This window comes from Anas acuta, chromosome Z, assembly GCF_963932015.1.
Source record: "Anas acuta chromosome Z, bAnaAcu1.1, whole genome shotgun sequence".
NCBI classification, from domain to species: Eukaryota; Metazoa; Chordata; class Aves; order Anseriformes; family Anatidae; genus Anas; species Anas acuta.
In genome coordinates, this window is record NC_089017.1 from 61030509 (window position 1) to 61046807 (window position 16299).

Below are 16299 nucleotides of genomic sequence, written 5' to 3' on the forward strand. Positions count from 1 at the left end.
CAGTCAACAAGACTCATTTTAGATTTTGAGTCTCATTCAGCTCTCACTGAACACAGTGAGTGAGGGCTTTTCACTGATTTTATGATAGTTGAATTAAAAACTTTTATGCAGAAGGTGTTGGAACCTCCATCTTGCATTACTTCATACCTGGAGGGAATTATTTTGCAAATATAGAGTAACAACCTTTTTATAGAGCAACAAGACCTAAAGAAGAAATAGTAGGCATTTAAAGAAAAGATGTAATATTCTCCCAGTAAATATCCTCCAATATACACAAACAGAATTGGACTAATTATAGCTATATTACAAACTTGTTTGCATTATATACATGTAATTACATATTAATTATATTATTTATATACATTATAATATATTATAATATATATCATGTACTATATATTTATATACATTATATATGCTATATAAATATATATACAATATATAATATATTAATATATTAATTATATATATACTATTTAAGTATATATAATTATTGCTATATTACAATTTGTGTTCACAAATAGAAGAGTAAATACATAAAAGACTGAATTTATTGCTTTTAGTTTGAAGCAAATAACCTATGCATGTTTCAGCATTCTACAAGATTTTTCTTTTATTGAACAAATATTTTTTTCATTGTTATAAACTGAACTTTAACTGTGATTTCAAATAATAATTTATCTGTGAGCTCTAAGTTGATATTTTTAGGGTAAATTTTTCAATGAAGCTATCGGAGTGTCAGTAAGATAAAAGATATACAAAAAGTTTTAAGTCTTATATGTAGTCTTTAAAAACATTAACAACTTGGTAACAATTTGAGTTAGGATAGTTAGGTAACAATTTGACTTAGAACAGTTCTATTGGTCTAATTTCAGGATTCATAGACTGAAACAGTTTTCAACATTTTTTGGGGTAATATTCATTTCTCAGTTTCTTGGAGGTGACATTATGTACTTTACTGTCCCTAAGATACAAGAAGGTATACGTATTGTGTTTTGCTTGTATTTTCCCCAGGAATAATTTCAATTTTTTTTAAGCTCTTGGGCTAATTTTCTAAACCTTTGATCCCATTCAAATCAATTAAAAATACGTCATCTCAGAAGTCAGTGGCCCTCTCATCTTAGGCCTAGGTACCAGTTGGTACAGTTGCTACTGTTGGCATAAGCCTCTAAATGAAAAACAATTTTGGGCTAATTTGAGAAAAGAACAGGTGAAGCTCAAATAATTTTGGAGCAAGGAGAAAAAGAGCAAGTGGCAGCTGCTCCAAGAAACATTGGCTTGTGTCAGTGCAGCATATGGAGGGGCAAATCATAAGCACATGATTTCATCATCTCTGTGATGAAGGCTTTGCCTTCAAATCAATAGTACAAAAAATTGTTGTTATTTTGGTTAATAAGGAAAATTGGGTTATGGCTCCTCCAGGAGGATCCTGCAGAGTCACAAAAGAAGCCAAGACATGGCTTCCCTCCAGAAATGCTCAGTGTTGTGAAAAGGGTGTTAAATCAATAACCTCACTGCTAAACTGAACTGACAGTGAATCAAACTGATATTCACTTACATAGAAAATAAAAGACAAATTTGTATGCGGTTACCTAGATAGTGTCTTTGTTTTTACAAACAGAACATGCAGGCTTGTGCTGTGTTTAAAGCTCTTTTAATATATAAGATTTTTTTTTTTTTTTTAACCCTGATGTTGCATGATTCCTGTAATCTTTATGAAAGTAAATAGTGTGTCACTGTGATGCATCCTACTTTGTACAGAGGCTGCACTTTGGGTGCATGTCTGTAATTGCAGTCATGACATGAAGATACAGGGCAAAACTTACAGACTGATTTATCTTTGTCAGAGGGGTAACAATGCTCAGCACTGAAATCCAGTCTATACGTGACTAAATAGAGCAATTTGTCAAGTATTTCATTGACACAAATTGAAATGAAACTAGTTCTCATACTCTAGAGGTCACTTTGCAACAGGAAGAATTCATTATCTAAGTATACACAGAGGAAAACTATTTCACAATTGAACTTGATTTGTGAGAGATGGATGTACACACATAAAACTGAAAACTCATAGGTCACTCGTGCAAAGTAAACTATAAAAACCTGCAGGCTCAAGTATTCCCAGCAAATAGCCCATTAGTTCCTCTGAAAAAAACAGGACAACCATTGTGATATTGAAGTCTATTTCAGACTTTTTGCATAAGAAAACACACAAATTAACAGCTGCAAGCTTATATGATGCAAATATTTATTTATTTATTTTTCATCATATATATATGTTTTTGTACATTAGGGTACTGGAGACATATACACATGCTGTCCCTTCCTAATAAAATGAACTTTAAATTTCAGGTATTTTATTTCACCTACTGCCTACAATCAAAATTTATTGTAATAATGCTTCTCTTGTAAGTGTGTTCACTTTCAATGCTGCTGCTTTAGAGGCCTGATTAAAATCATTCCTGAGTTAAATCTTGACTGTCCTGGAAAAAGAGGAAATCTGCTATAGATGAACTTTTCTCATTTACTCAAAAATTGCTGGATATGGAAGAAGAGGTGAGAAAAGACAAAGGAAAAGAAGAATCAATGATAAAGTTATGAGTGAAATGCAGGCTTATAGCTGCAGTGAAGTTTATTTGATGTGTGGCATTGTTTTATTGTGGCCATAACCACATGCTAAAGTCATCAAAAGGATCAGTAGCTACACCAGCATGATCCCAGTGATGAGGATCCTCCAAATGGGTGGTATATTGCAGAACTCCAGTGGTACATAGGCTAGCATGCAGGCTATCTCCACTGTGGCTTGTGTGGGCACTCTGGCTGAGAATGACAGCAGTTCACAGCCCCTGTGCCCATGTAACAAAGATCCCTGGCTGTGGCAAAGAGGCCTGTTGCCTAGGCCTTTATTTCATGTGGTAGCATCCTTTCTCTCAGAAATGACAGTCAAGTTTTGACTCTTTCATGGGAGGGGTGGTGGGGGTAGAACAGATAAAGTAAAGCAAAAGCCAGCCTTTTCTTTGTTATGAGTGTTCAGAATATCTTTAATGTCCTACTAAGTAGAGGTTATTGACTGGAAGTATTTCTTTATGTTTTGTATTATATATGGTATCTCATAATTTATCTCAAAAATGTTTTCTAACCAATTCTTTCTTTGCAGAGAACTGGCTTAATTGTCAATTCTACTAGTAGAAGCATATATTTTGATAGAAATTTTATACTGGGAAGTAAACTTTTTTTTTTTTTTTTAAATTCTCTTGTCCCATTCTGCAAATTTTTGTTAATATGTTCTGATTAGCTCTCCTACATGGTATGTACTGCTTTTTATTTATTTATTTATTTATTTATTTATTTATTTATTTATTTATTTATTTATTCTGAAATAAAGATAAACCAGAGTTCTCAATTGCAAAGAGCAAGTTGTGATATAAACTACAAGAGAAAATGTAAAATATTGAAATGCAGATTCCAGTGCTATGTATTATCCAAGAAAATAGGTTCAAACAAACAAACAAACAAACAAACATTGACACAGATATTTAAAAGAGCATTTATACTGGTATAACTGTAAAGAGGGTAGATAGAGAGGCTGTATATTTCTGGCTAATGAAAAATGACAACCAGGACAACCAGAAGTTACTCAGTTTGGCTAGAAGTCTTTTATTTTTCTAGAAAATGCACCAGGAGCCAACCACTGAAAGGAAAAAAAAAAAAAAAAAAAAAAAAAAAGGACAAAGAAAACTTATCAATACTGAAATACTGAGATGCCTGATAATCTGTTTGCTTTTGACTAGTTGTAATTCATGAAAAAATACGAATAGCATAGTAAACAGAAATAAAAATACAGTAAATATAAACAACAAAGAAGAGGAAGTTGTAGACCCAGATAGTGAGAAAGTTTATTTAACACACATTTTTAATATCTGATCAGAACTGTTTATCACTACTGAAACATTACCAACCAGTCAAGTCTGTTGGTAAAATTCTGCTTAGGACATTTGAAGTAGTTTAGAAATATGGTTAGGGAAATGCGGTCATGATCATAAAATTGCTTTCAAGTAATCAATTAATAGTAAAAATATAAAGTGGAACCATAAGAATTATGGTTGAATATGTAGTCTAAATTCTGAAATGTTGGAGACATTCAGCACTGAATACTCATTACATAGTAAAGAATAATAGTTTTAAACTACAAAAAATAGATTTAGATTGGATATTAGGAATAAATTGTTTACTCTGAGTATGGTGGGGCATTGGAACAGGTTGCCCAAAGAAGCTGTGGATGCCCCATCCCTGGAAATGTTCAAGGTCAGGCTGAGTGGGGCTCTGGGCAACCTGGTCTAGCAAAAGGTGTCCCTGACATCTTGATGTCACTTGCATTGGAATGAAATAATCTTTAATGACCCTTCCAAACCAAACCATTATATGCATTATTAAATCAGAACAGACAGTAAGAAATGTTACTCTTCAAGCACTGTTATGAATATATAAAAGTTAGACCTTTTGGTACTGTGCAATTTCAATTTGGAAGAAACATGCAGTTGCAGTATAAAGTCAATGAAGTTGCTAAAAATTGCTGCTGATGGTTTTGTTACTCTAGTGAAAGTACATAATTATGTGTGTCACATTTAGAACCTAAAATTGATGGATTGAGGTAAAATTCTGAATGGATTAGAAGTTGGATGGTGGCTAATAAAATAGTAGTTATGATCTGTTTATTTTTAATATAAGAAAAAGGGAAGATGATTCCAAGTAGTGAAATATTTATTTTAAGTTATAAAAACCTTATTTAGTGAAGATAAGGATGGCTATAAAAAAAACTCTGACAGCAAAACATGAGTAAAAATTTGGATCTCACAGTTTATGGGAAATGAAAAACCTGCAACGTCTTTACTAAGATGTCCTGATTCAGAGGATAAATTAAGATATAAATGAAAACAATAACAGCAATGTTTAAATAAAAAAGAAATGGGGAAGTATGAAATACTATAAATCTTAAAGGTTTGGAATGTGTGGAACAGAAGAGAATCTAGAATTATTGTGCTAAGAAGGAAAACAAACAAACAAACAAACAAAAACAAAAAAAAACAGGCAAAAGATTTAAAATTTCATGTAAGTAGGAGACAAAGAATGGCAAAGCCCATTTATAAATGGAGGTGATAATTTGATAATGAAAGGAAGAGAGAAGTATTCGTAACCATTTCTGTTGTGTACTTGAAAATAAATTGGATGATGTGTCAGTATCACCTGAAGATGTCATACTGCCTTCTCTTCCAATAAGGGGAATAATAAACAATGTTTAAAGATAAACACTTTAGACAGAAAGCATGGACAATTAATACACAGTCTAATACCACTGGGTAAGATGTCTTTCTTGCTAACATTAATATTTAATATACATGGAAGATTATAATACTTCAGAGAGCTATTAGCAGTAGACAAGCATAAGATGGGAAACTTCTTAAACTGAGTTCAGCTTTAGGCGCTGTAATGGAAAGGCCTATTTAATCAATATAGGAATTGATTAAAGAAAAGAGAAATACAGCAAGTTCCACATTTTTCTATGGAAATCAGGTCCTGTTCTGTGTGATTATAACTCTGCATGCTCAAGGTAACTACATAATAAATATTTGAATAGCATTATCCAATGATATTCTAATGTTAAATGGACACTAAAGATATCAAAATCAAGTGTGTTAAAGAAATTCAAAGGCGGATAACTGACATCTCAGGGAAGATCACCTTTAAGAGTGATATTTCTAGTGTATTTGCTACAGCATGAACTAGACAGATAGAAGCATTGAGTAGCATTGACCATTTATTACCTGTTAATAAATAAAGTCATGCTTGTTAAAAAAAAAGAAAAAAAATAATTATAAAGACTATAAGAAAAGTAAATAAAGTAAGAAATAGGTTTAATTACATTACTTTGTATTATTTCAGCATTTTATCTTAATATAGATCATTGTATTGCAAAGGAAAAAAAAAGGAATGAAAATATATAGAATTGTTTAAAGAACACACTGAATTAAATTTAGAAAAAAATTAAATACCACAGCTGACAAAAACTCTGATGAAGGTCTCAAAAATAGCTGTAGATGCTTTTCTGGAATAAGTAAAAAGAGTAGTGAGTAGGAGAAAATGGGAAGTATACTTCTGGTGAGTTTGGTTTTAGACTATTGTATTGTATACAATTCTGTAGTTTGTGTTTTGAAAAAAGGAATTAAAGAATAAGGAGCAGTGGAACGAATATCTACCCACATGTTGAGGCATTTGGGTAAAATATGTTGATGTGAGAGGCCTATACCTCAATACAACTAGATCATCAATAAAAGAAATTCCTTTAGAGAGAGTGACTGTTTTATCAAGGGGAGTGCAAAGTATTTAACCCCAGCTGAGAAAAGGACCAAAAGGAAGGACCAGTGGCTGGATACTAAAATCAGATAAATTCAGGTAGGAAGTGCGGTGAAATTTTCTCTTGTTTGAGGGATAGAGATGAGTCACTAGGGGGAAGCTATCAAGAGAAGTGCTGTTTTTATCCAGTACTTCCAGTCCTGTTGTTTTCAGGTTAGGACTGAGGGGCTGTTAAGAAAATCTACTTTAGTCAGACACAGTTTACATTTTAGTACCTCTAATTATTAGAATTTATACAAGGGCAGCAAGATTAAATTTTGACCTCAGTGCCAGGGAAGCTCATGGAGCAGATTATCTTGAGAGTCATCATGCGGCACTTGCAGGGCAAGCAGGCGATCAGGCCCAGTCAGCATGGGTTTATGAAAGGCAGGTCCTGCTTGACGAACTTCTATGACAAAGTGACGTGCTCGGTGGATGAGGGAAAGGCTGTGGATGTGGTCTACCTTGACTTCAGCAAGGCATTTGACACCGTCTCCCACAGCATTCTCCTCAAGAAACTGGCTGCCCTTGGCTTGGACTGGCGCACACTTCATTGGGTTAGAAACTGGCTGCATAGCCAGGCCCAAAGAGTTGTGGTGAATGGAGTCAAATCTAGGGCTCGGTGCTGGGGCCGGTCCGCTTTAATATCTTCATTGATGATCTGGATGAGGGCATTGAGTGCACCCTCAGTAAGTTCGTAGATGACACCAAGTTAGGTGTGTGTGTCGATCTGCTCGAGGGTAGGAAGGCTCTGCAGGAGGATCTGGATAGGCTGCACCGATGGGCTGAGGTTAACTGTATGAAGTTCAACAAGGCCAAGTGTTGGGTCCTGCACCTGGGGCGGAATAACCCCAAGCAGAGCTACAGACTGGGAGAGGAATGGTTGGAAAGCTGCCTGGCGGAGAAGGACCTGGGAGTTTTGGTTGATAGTTGGCTGAATATGAGCCAGCAGTGTGCTCAGGTGGCCAAGAAGGCCAACAGCATCCTGGCTTGTATAAGAAGCAGTGTGGCCAGCAGGGCTAAGGAAGTGATCGTCCCCCTGTACTCAGCTCTGGTGAGGCCGCACCTCGAGTACTGTGTTCAGTTTTGGGCCCTTGCTACAAGAAGGACATCGAGGTGCTTGAGTGAGTCCAGAGAAGGGTGACGAAGGTGGTGAGGGGCCTGGAGAACAAGTCCTACGAGGAGCGTCTGAGGGAGCTGGGCTTGTTCAGCCTGGAGAAGAGGAGGCTCAGGGGTGACCTTATCACTCCCTACAGTTACCTTAAAGGAGGCTGTAGCGAGGTGGGAGTTGGTCTGTTCTCCCATGTGCCTGGTGACAGGATGAGGGGGAATGGGCTAAAGTTGTGCCAGGGGTGTTTTAGGTTGGATGTTAGGAAGAACTTCTTTACTGAGAGGGTTGTTAGACAATGGAACAGGCTGCCCAGGGAAGTGGTGGAGTCACCATCCCTGGAGGTCTTTAAAAGACGTTTAGATGTAGTGCTTAGGGATATGGTTTAGTGGGGACTGTTTGTGTTAGATCAGAGGTTGGACTCGATGATCTTGAGGTCTCTTCCAACCTAGAAATTCTGTGATTCTGTGATTCTGTAAATTTAATATTCTGCCATATAAAAGGGTTGAACTGTATGTCAAAATGTTCCTTCTTAACTTTGTCTGCATCAATACATGAAACAGAAGGAATACCTTATGCTATAACTCTTGTCTGTTTCTGCAGATAAGAGCAGAGGACATTTTCTCAATAGTTGGAAAATGAGGAGAACTGAGCATAATAATTTCTTGGGGTTCTCACAAAATATAATCTTCTCCTATTCCTACTTAAGTGTTTGGAATTTTTGTATTTGGAGTCAGTATCACACAGGTCAAAGTCAGCCTGAGGGACCTGCTATAAAATGTGTGTATTTGCCTCTAAGCATTGCTGTCAATTCCTTCTGCTTGATTACCATTTAATGTCTTGCACATAATAAGTGCTAAAGGTATTTTGAGTGATTTCTTCTTTCTTTTCTGCCTGCAGCAAAACATTATGAGCACAATAATATTCTATATCAGTGAATGACTCATCCTTCAGCCAGATTTAACTTAATCAACAATGTCTAAGTAGTGATGATGCTACACATAGATTTCAGCAAAAGCAGAGCTTTTAAAATTACCTTCCAGTTCCTTATTAGACAAGGAGTAAAGGAAATTGATTTCCTGTTTTGACTAAACGATCAAATGCTAAACAAGAGTTTGATGCAGATTTGCTGTTATTGTATCGTTATCTTGAAGTGTAAGATAAAAGAGTTGTAACTTACTGAGTTATCTCATTGATTACTCTGTTAGCTACAGCTTACTCAGTACTACCAAGTGTAGGCAAGAAAATGAAATACTGTTATTAATTTTAAATCATCAAAATTCAGGTTCAGAGTATTGATGTTAGGATCCTATATATTTTGGTGCCATAAACATAGCTAGTCAGCTAATGCTTTATAAACCTATTATCTTAATTCTTCATGTTAACAATAAACATAGTCCTTCTTCTTGCAATCCTATTGTTCCCCAAATAACTTTTCAAAGTTGCTTTAAGGATGAAGGTAATTGTTTTTGTGAGCTGTAGGAGGTATATGCTGAGAAATGCATAGCAAACTGTAGAAGACCTACTTTATCAGCTTAACTGCAGACATTTTCATGTTGATTTTTATTTTTTTCTCACTTGTGTATCAAGATAGGACTAATTTGACTAATTTGGAAAATACATTGAGTGACGCTGGTGTCAGGTGGTACTGTTACACTTATTCTTGGCTTCCTGTATGTCAGCGATTAGTGTGGTATGTAACCTCAGAGCCCCATAAATTTGTTTTTATATAATTAAAATGGTAGAAAACAAAACATGGCAATGAGATTTGAACTCCTGGAAGCAGATGACATAAGTAATGTGAGCAGAGCTTCACACTGACTAACATATTGCTGATTCTGCTTTTATTATTTTACTAAATTTTGTAGAATCTCTTGAGGAAAGATTGGAATTATGTTTGTGAATGGTAGAAGAGTTAGGTTTACTGTGACTGAAGTACTAGAGAGAAAGCAGTTATACATCTTTCCGTTTCTAAATTCAATCCTATTTGCATAATCATGGATTCATCAGGAACAAGAAAAGCAGAAGTGGTTTCCAAAGAGCACTGAATACAGCAGCACTCAGAGAACAGATTTCTTTCTATGTGGAAAGTGATTTGTATCTTAGCCTTTTAAATTTAGAGTGTTTTCAAGGCCTTTCTTTCCCATCACAGTCATAAATTGACTCCATCTGAGAATCTAGATGTTTATCTTGGATACAGTTGCTCTATACAAGTTGTGTGGGTACTACTGATCTCACCTCTGTTGTCTATCACTGTGCAATATACTACTTGCCATAGAAATCACATCAGTGCTTTGCTTAATAAATGACTAATTATCCTGGAATGCAGTTGGGAACTTGTTTGAAATCAGAAAGCAAAAGGTGTACAGTCACAAAGGAAAAAAACATTGGGAGAAATCATTTTGTGGTTCTTTTGATGCAAATGACAATATTTCTTTGATAAACCTAAGGAGGCTGGAAACCAAAATATGATTCAGACTCTCAGGGATGCAAACACTTGCTTAATAAATTGGAGGCAAATTTTATCTGCTGTATCTTGGAAATAATATTTTTATACAGCTCTGCTTCCAGCATCCATTTTCAATCTGTGGAATGATTGATTTTTCATTGTTCCAGTCCCTCCAACATTGTTCATGTTGGCAGCAATATTTCCCAGTAGTAAGCACAACTTTAGGCATATCTGAAATAATGCATGTACCTCTGTGGAAAGTGGGAGAAGAGAGCTCCCATCAGTACTATAGGCTGAAAAGAAAAACTATTGGTTCACATAAAAGGTCTGTGTTACAAGTCCACATAAATTGACAGAGCATTCCTTTTTCAAATAAAGTGTCCCATCATAGCATGCCAATGAGGGCAAAATAAATAAAATGGCAGTATGTGCAAAAAATATCATTTCTGGAAGAAAATTTTGTAGGAATGTTTCTCTGAAATTCATTTAAGTCAATGGTTGACAGGAACTTTGGGTATTACAGAGCAGTGGCTTGCCAGCATGCTCTACTGCTTGATGACATTTTGTATGCGTCCTCATTTGGATGCTATATTCTCTTGCAATAACGTAAAGCATAATCATACATTCAGGCCATGTCTTCTGTTTCAAGATGTTCAGATGGAAAACTCTCTGTTGAAAATGAGAACATTAAAGGTTTCAATTCTTGTAATGTCTAATATTAATATTTCACTTTCCTCTTTGTGTGTGAAGATAAGTTGTATTAAGGAATTACAGAGTGATTCCCTACACCGTTACTTCCAGTTCAAACCAAATTCTCTCTAAGAATGTTGAAAAAAAATATTTTAAGACTGGTGTCTTTTTACTGCCAGCTCATGAGAGTGTATATGAAAGGGTCAGGAAAGTGAATGAAGTGGAAATGCTCAGTTCTGTAGTCAGGGTAGGGAGATTATCTAGTTGCAGTGTGACGCCTAGTGGCACCATGATGGGAGCAAGAGGAAGGCTGCCTACTGCAGGAGGGAGAAGGGAGTCATGGAGAACATTAGCTATTGCTGCAGTTACTAATATGTACCTTTTAAAGTGGCAGAAATGGTGTTTTCCTCAGTTGTGATTTTTTGACATTTTGATAAATACCTGGGTTAGAATCAATCTGTCAGGATGCATGGGGGTGAGCACTGCCATTTGACATCAAGAACAGAGTGCAGGGTGCAGACCTCAGACCACATCAGAAGTTGAAAAGCTGGAAAGCTTTGAGCTGCAGTTTGGGCCTTAATTAAGGAGAGACCCCTGGTTACAGTGTAAGTATCTAAAAAAGATCATTTCATACAGCAAAGTATGTCCTTTGCTGCAGAGGTTGGATAGGCCATACAGAGAACGAGGTAAACTTAAGGAGAAAGAGCTTCTCATTGGAAGCAGTGCAGCAGAAATTTATCTATTTCAGCCTTTGCCATTGGGACCTAGGTTAGATTTTTCACAGATGACTGGCATCTGTTCTTTGTGGTTGTCAAGGACCTTTAAATTGCTGAAGAACCCCTGTGCCATGCTTTCAACGTGAAGCTTTATGGGACACTAAATACTTTATGAAATAAGGTTTTAGTTGTCTCATACTGAGCATCCACATAAAATGGAACATTCTGACCTTGTTATTTCAGTAAATGGAGAAGTGCAGTATTGGTCACCTCACTGTACTGGGGTATCTCAAAAATGTGCTGGCTATTGTGGCACAAAAGTCTGTATAACAAAACAAAACAAAACAAAACAAAAAAACCCACCACCAATAAAAAGTGAAAATGTGTTGATCTGCATTTTGTTGTATAGCTCTTACGTAGCAAGTCTGTGACTGTACTTGAGTATTTGGAAGGCCCACACATAATCCTGCAAAAGTAATCCTCTCTTTCTGAATTCTCATTTTATAAACAGATAGATCAAGACTTTGCTGTAAAAGCTTTGGCTCTTAATAGACTATAAAATCAGCAATTCTCAGAGACCGCTGGCTCTTCTCATTACCTTGTTTAAATCAAGCATTCTTTTGCAACTACGATCTCTTCCCTCCTTCCCTCCTTCCCTCCTTCCCTCCTTCCTTCTTTCTTTCTTTCCTTCCTTCCTTCCTTTTGAAGGTGGTTGTAATGCAAACTAGTTCATGTAAGAATATACAGTGCAGCTTAATTAATGTGTAAAGCTCACAGAGATAATCACTCCTTCTGACTGCTGTCTTACTAAGATTAGGGGCTGAAAAATCTTACTTCATAAAGGTTCTCAAGACAAAAATAAATCTGTGAGCTTTACATCTTTCGTTTTTCATTTTTATTTCCATTCACTTTTACTGATTGAGCACAAACTGTAGGAACCCTGAGTGTGTGCATGCAAATGAAAAAATGAAGTACCTTTTTTATAAGCCTTAGAAGCCTCAGAGGGACTGTATTACTTTCACTCAGCAAAAACTACTTAAAAAAAAAAAAAGGATAAAACCATATTTGATAGCTGCTGAAAGAGAGAATAATCTAGATACAGACATTATGGCACAACATGCCATGCAGTTTCAATCTGCTACACTTTAGTAGCACATCAGTCACAATGAGCCCATTGTGAAAGCTTTTCTCCTCTTTGTATATTTTTTAGGAGACCCCTGGAGGTAGTAGGAAATATGAATATTTTTGTGTGAAGGAGAGTGAACAAACTGTCTTTGCTGTAATCTGAACAGTTGCTGATAGATAGTTCTTATAGGGATCCTAAAATGGAGTTTTCCCAGCTGCGCTTGATGAGACTCTTCATCTCATCTAATGCTGATAGCTCCCAAAAGACTTCTCCAGATCTCATCAGTCCTGAAACACGAGATGGGTGGAGCAGACTGTAGCAAGTGCCCACTTCACAGAGACCCCATTCAGGCATTGGGTATCAGCATTTGCCAGCAGACAGCAGTTGGAGTCAAGTCATAGACAGACAGCGACAGATTTAGAATCTTGCTCCAGTTGTAGAGGCAGCCCAGTGCGCACACACAGACTCGTAGTATGAAGAGAATGCCAAGGAGCTGCCAGTGCCTCCCTGCTATAAACAGCACCTGTGCTGCCAAATGGTGGTGCTGCTGCATGGCCAGTCCCTTCTACAATGCCTCCAATTTATGAAGACAATCCTCAGGCACAGTTCTGTTTTTTTCTGGGGGTGAGGTGACAGTGGTGGTAGAAGTCAGGGTCACAATTGGTAGAAGTCAAGGTCACAATGAACAATGTGCCTGACCACATGATGCTGAGCACTCTGCTCAGTACCTAAAAGCCATTTGATTCAAGTAGTGTGACTAGAAGCACGCTTGTGCTCTGATCAGCCCCCAGGCATTTGTTTACCTAACCAACTAAAAGCTTGGTTAAAAGTTTTTTTCAGCCTTATCTGTCTGCTACTGTGAGTTGCTTTCAATCAAACATTACAAGTGATGCAGGATTGAAAAGCTGCACATATCCCTCAAATTCAAAGACCTACACATTTTAATATATCTCTTTTTCCAAGGTTAGGTCAAACCCATAGGCAAACAGATTGTTTTTTCCCGTTACCAAAACTCACTTTGTCTTAATATTCTTAAGAAACATTAATCTCCATGACTTGCTGTTTTGTTGGATGTTGAGAGCTATTCCGCATATCCTTAGAGGTAATGAATAAGACATGTCAAAGGGAATTTTTTCCCTTCTCACACTGCTGTGGGAACAAATGCCCATCAGAAAAAAGCACAGAAAATTTGTCCTTATGCCAATTGAAGTTGTTTATGATAAAGCCTGTCCAATAAACTGTATGAGTTACCTTCCCAGGCCAAAGTGTAACTGTGAATTTCAAATTGGTCTTTGCATATGGATTTACTGTGCACCAGAATTCTATTGAGACTTCAAATTCAGATAAAGACCTCCAGTGGTGCATTAACAAACAGGCCCCCAGCCTCCAATCACAAATAAACAACTGCTTCAATAAAGCTATATGAAATATCCTTATATATGTAAGAAAAATATAAGAAATATATGTAATATACAATATATATATATTGTTCTTTACAGTTTCATAGTGGCATTAAGGGAAAAGTAAACGGGAAATTAGGTTAAGAAATACCAAAGTGGTAGTTGCCTGGGGAAAGTAAATTCAACTCATCAATTTATAGGAGCACATTTATAAGTGACTCTTTGAGCACACTGTTGGATACTGTTGTATACATATATATATAGATATATTTCTTTCAGTATCTGCAAAGCAATTGATCTTATTTTGTTATTCTGTGATCAGAAAAATGACTGGTTATTCTAGGGCTGAAACTGAAGCTTAGAAATGCCACTGGAGTTTTCAGACTAAGCTGTTAAAGACAAAGTATTAAGATAGATGTATAGAGAGAGCTTTTTAATGGAAAATACTGGGAAAACTCAACAGATGGGAATACCATGAATTCTGTTACTAAAAATATTAAGGAAATTTCAAAGTTTTACATATTTTACCTATCCCCCCCCCCCCCCCCCCCGGTGTCTCTATTGTATGCTCATTCTCAGTATAGAAAAAAATGTTAATATTGAAAAACAAAGGATCAGTGCATCACAGTTCAAAAGTCAGCAATTGGAACTGTTATTAAAATGGTCTGATTTAAATCTGAAATATTATAGTATTCCCCTGAAGTTTCAGCTGAAACCAGTAATACCTTCATTCACAGGACTGCTACTGCTTATAACCATAACTTCAAACACCTTCTCTAGCTCATGTGTTTCTTGTGCAAGCATATATTTGGAAAATCTGACTACTGACTTTATCATAGTGACCATTGCGAGACTGCATCAAAGTTTTTGCAGGAACTAGAGTCTTGCAGTTTGGCCTTTACTTTCAGTGCCACTTTATATCTCTGTTATTCAGTGCCTTTATATCCCAAGTGCCAGGTGTATTTGCTGAGCAGACCTCCTAGCCAAACTGGTGAAGATACCAGTTTCTTTAGCTGCCAGGGCAGAGCCCCAGCCAAGCAGGTGAACAGGCATAGCCAGATGGTCCCACTCACCCTGCACAAGCAGACGTTTAGTAAAGCCTTGCAAGTGGTTCTTCAGATGAATTTCTAAGCTGTTTTGAACTAGAAATTGTTACACAGAGTGGTGCAGTTTTTATAACAGCAGCAGCTGTATACCTTTTCTGAGCCCTTTTTCACTCTGTTGCAGACACAGGCTCAAGACAAGCTCACGTGTATATTTTGCTCGTCTTCCAGTGTGGCTGAGATAAAAATACTTTGGGATTAAGCCCTAGATTTTTTTGAAGAAACAAAAAGTCCTGTTAAACATCAGGTGTTGCCCTAACAGCTATTTTATAACTTTCTGAGTAGATTGGTAGGAAGCTTCTCAATAAGTCTTGCTCTGTCTTTTGAAGAATGTGAATTTAAACCTGGATTTCTGTTGTTTATGTGCTTTGAGGTGCTACTTAAACAAACTTGAGTACATCACCTCGGACAAATTTTATTAAAAAAAAAAAAAAAAGAGGGATTCAGGATCAATGATTTTTTTTTTTTTCCAAGTAACTAAGTGATTGGTAACTTTTCTATGTCTTGTTTTATCTTCAATTTGACCTTTAAACCATGTTTTTACATTAATGAACTATGTTAGATGGGTTCATTTAAATTACCAAATGTTGGGAAAGAAAATTATTCTAATAATTATTCTGAGATCACACCTGTACCATGTAGCTTTCTATAAGGCAGATATATGTGTTACATTGGTTTGAAAGCCACCAAACTTGTTTTGGCATTTGTGTATTACATGTTTTTAGAGCTACTGCTTCTGGGCTTAACATGAATGCAAGCGGTGGTGCTGATGAATCAGTGAATATGTTCCTAAGTCTTTTGTGTCATTTCTCCACTCCCCATTCCCCACTCCCCATTTCTCTTCTTTCCACAGGGACTGTGGCACCCCACTATTCTATTTTCATCCCCAAAGCAGAAATAGCTGTGTAGAAATGTATAATGTCTTTCCCAGATCAGTCTCCCAGAAGGTATTGTGTGGGTAGGTGAAATATTTTTGAGATATTCTGAAGTTTCTGATGGTTGTGCTACTGCCAACTGCCTCTTCTCTAAAAATATTTTCACTGAATTTTTCAAGTTCATATCTTTGTGTCAAATAAGTCATGTGTGTTTCATTTACTTGCAGAAAGAAGAAGAAAAAAGATTTCTTAGATTTCTTTGTTATGAATCCTAGTAAAGTCTTGTTAAGCATATATTAAAAAAAAAAATAAAGGGGAAAAAAAAAGGTACTTTTTGAACAGAGGTAACTAAGTTTTCCATCCAGAACATATCTGTGATGAATTGTCTGTAGATTGCCTCTCCAGGTAGACAGGGCCCTTGTTTATGGCATCTCCTATTCAA